The sequence below is a fragment of the Gouania willdenowi genome, chromosome 6 (assembly GCF_900634775.1).
Source record: "Gouania willdenowi chromosome 6, fGouWil2.1, whole genome shotgun sequence".
Lineage (NCBI taxonomy): Eukaryota > Metazoa > Chordata > Actinopteri > Blenniiformes > Gobiesocidae > Gouania > Gouania willdenowi.
The window spans coordinates 336,545-340,481 of NC_041049.1; positions in this window are offsets into that span (position 1 = coordinate 336,545).

Below are 3,937 nucleotides of genomic sequence, written 5' to 3' on the forward strand. Positions count from 1 at the left end.
ATAAAAGCTCCGCTTCCTGCTGTCCGCTGCACTGACATTGTTGCTCTTCACTGTCATCATGGATTTATATTATCCATCCATCCATTTTCTTCCACTTTATCCGGGGCCGGATCGTGGAGGCAGCAGTCTCAGCAGAGATGCCCAGACCTCCCGATCATGCAAACCTCCTCCAGCCGTTCTGGGGGGACCCTGAGGCGACACCAGGCCAGCTCAGAGACATAGTCCCTCCAGCGTATCCTGGGCCTTCCACGAGGCCTCTTCCCAATAGGACATGCCTGAAAAACTTCCCGAGGGAGGCGACCAGGAGGCATCCGACACAGATGCCCGAGCCACCTCAGCTGGCTCCTTTCAACGTGAAGGAGAAGCGACTCTACTCCGAGCTCCTCCCGAGTGACTGAGCTTCTCACCCTATCTCAAAGAGTGCACCCAGCCACCCTGCAAAGGAAACTCATTTCGGCCGCCTGTATCCGCGACCTTAGGTAGCATAGGTAAGGGTAGGAACGTAGATCGATTGGTAAATTGAGAGCTTTGCCCCCCGACTCAGCTCCCTCTTCACCACAACAGTCCGATACAGCGACCGCATCACTGCTGACGCCGCACCAATCCGTTTATCGATCTCATGCTCCACCCGACCCTCACTCGTGAACAAGACCCCGAGATACTTCAACTCCTCCACTTGAGACAAGGACTCTACACCAACCCAGAGAGGGGAAGCCACCAGTGGAGAACCATGGCCTCAGATTTGGAGGTGCTGATCCTCATCCCGGCCGCTTCACACTCGGCTGCAAACCGCCCCAGTGCACGCTGAAGGTCCTGATTTGAGGAAGCCAACAGAACAACATCATCTGCAAACAGCAGAATTGAAATCCTGAGGTTCCCAAATCGGACCCCCTCAGGTCCCTGGCTGCACCTAGAAATTCTGTCCATAAAAATAATGAACAGAACCGGTGACAATGGGCAGCCCTGGCGGAGACCAACATGCACTGGGAACAGGTCTGACTTACTGCCGGCAATGCGAACCAGACTCCTGCTGCCGTCATACAGGGAACGGACAGCCCTTAGCAAAGGGCCCCGGACCCCATACTTCCGGAGCACCCCCCACAGGGCACCACGAGGGACATGGTCGAGCGCCTTCTCCAGATCCACAAAACACATGTGGACCGGTTGGGCGAAATCCCACAAACCCTCGAGCACCCGATGAAGGGTATAGAGCTGATCCAGTGTGCCGCGACCGGGACGAAAACCGCATTGTTCCTCCTGAATCCGAGGTTCGAATCCGAGGTTCGACTATCGGTCGGATCCTCCTCTCCAGCACCCTGGAGTAGCCGGGGAGGCTAAGGAGTGTGATCCCTCTGTAGTTGGAGCACACCCTCCGATCACCCTTCTTAAAGAGAGGGACCACCACCCTGGTCTGCCAATCCAGTGAAGCACTGCTTCTCCCTCCTGAGGCACCGGACGGTTTGCCAGAATCTCTTCGAGGCCGACCGATAGTCCTCCTCCATGGCTTCTCCAAACTCCTACCAGACCCGAGTTTTTGCCTCTGTGACCGCGCGGGCTGCAGCATGCTTGGCCTGCCGGTACCTCTCAGCTGCCTCCGGAGCCCTACCAGCCAACAAGGCCAGGTAGGCCTCCTTCTTCAGCCTGACAACATCCCTTACTTCCGGACGCCACCACCAGGTTCGGGGATTGCCGCCACGACAGGCACCAGAGACTTTACGGCAACAGCTGCGAACGGTTGCATTGACAATGGAGGAGGAGAACATGGTCCACTCGGACTCCATATTTCCCACCTCCCTCGGGATCTGGGAGAAGCTCATCCGGAGGTGGGAGTTGAAGACCCCACTGACAGAGGGATCCACCAGACATTCCCAACAGACCCTCACAACACGTTTGGGCCTGCCAGGTTTGACAGGCTTCCTCCCCTGCCAGCAGATCCAGCTCACCACCAGGTGGTGATCGGTTGAAAGCTCAGCCCCTCTCTTCACCCGAGTGTCCGAGACACGCGGCCGGAGATAACAAAGTCGATCATCGACCTCCGGCCTAGAGCGTCCTGGTGCCACGTGCACTTATGGACACCCTTGTGCTCGAACATGTGTTCGTTATGGACAAGCTGTAACTGGCACAGAAGTCCAAAAACAAAACACCAGTCGGGTTCAGATCGGGGAGGCCTTTCAATCAATCAATCAATCAATCAATCTTTATTTGTATAGCGCCAAATCATAACCAATGGTATCTCAAGGCACTTTACAGTAGAGCAGTCTTAAGGACGGACTCTTCATTTTATGGATACATACATATGCATATATACGTATATACACATACATATGTATCCCACACCCAACATGAATTCATCATGGCGGCAAGGAAAACCTTCTGTTAAGCAGCAGGAACCTTGTGTGGATCCCATTCCTATGATGAACAGCCATCCACGTTATGCTGTGTTGGGTGTGTGCAGAGGAAAGGGTGGAGACAGAGTTGTTGAGACTCTGTAACTCCACACTGAGGATCCCACAGACCTGCAAGACAAAAGCCAGAAGGAGAACAGGAGCAAACACACAAGGGAAGAAGCAGACATAGAGGGAGTGTTTGAGAGAGGAATGGGACCCTCTCCGGTCCCTCTCTAACCTAAATGACCTCTCTCTTAACGCCCTCTCCAACCTCTCTCCAACCGAGCATGCCAGACCCCCCCCCCCCCCCCCCCCCCGGCAGTCTATGCCTATTGCATCTTAATTATGAGCTATGAGCTGGTTCCTAACTAAAAGCTTTATCAAAGAGGAATGTTTTGAGCCTAACCTTAAAGGTAGAGAGGGTGTCTGCCCCCCGAACCGTGGTTGGTAGATGGTTCCAGAGAAGTGGGGCCTGATAACTGAAAGCTCTTCCTCCTATACTACTTTTAGAGACAAATGGAACAACGAGTAGTCCAGCATTTTGAGAGCGTAGTGTTCTGGGGGGATTGTATGGCACTACAAGCTCCTTGAGATAGACTGGTGCCTGTCCATTTAGGGCTTTATAAGTGAGAAGAAGAATCTTGAATTCTATTCTATATTTTATGGGAAGCCAATGCAGAGAGGCTAATACAGGAGTAATGTGATCTCTTCTCCTAGTTTTAGTCAGTACACGTGCTGCAGCATTTTGAACCAGCTGAAGTGTCTTAAGCGACTTGCTCGGGCAGCCTGCTAAAAGAGAATTACAATAATCCAGTCTAGAGGTAACAAAAGCATGGACTAGCTTTTCGGCGTCGCCCTGAGACAGGATAGATCTGATTTTAGCAATGTTACGGAGATGAAAGAAGGCAGTTCTTGAAGTTTGTTTTATGTGAGAGTTGAAGGATAAATCCTGATCAAATAGAACCCCAAGGTTTCTAACAGTTGTGCTTTGTGCCAGAGTAATGCCATCTAGGGCAGTTAGGCTAGCATAGGTTTCTCTAAGGTGTCGCGGGCCCAGTACAATGACCTCAGTCTTGTCTGAGTTGAGAAGAAGAAAATTTTGGTCCATCCAGGCCCTAATGTCCTTTAGACAGGCCTCAAGTTTAGATAGCTGATTTGTCTCACCTGGCTTCATTGATACATACAGTTGGGTATCATCAGCATAGCAGTGGAAGTTAACAGAGTATTTTCTCATAACATTACCAAGGGGGATCATATAGATACAGAAGAGGATTGGACCTAGCACAGAGCCCTGAGGAACCCCGTAGCTTACTTTAGTGTACACAGAAGACTTATTATTCACGTGTACAAACTGGTACCTATCAGATAGGTAGGACTTAAACCAGTTTAGGGCAGTCCCTGTGATTCCAAGTAATTTCTCTAATCTCTCTAGTAGAATATAGTGATCTATAGTGTCAAAAGCTGCACTAAGATCTAATAAAACCAGCACTGAGAGTCGTCCTTCATCTGAAGCCCAGAGTAGATCATTAGTTACTTTAACTAAAGCAGTC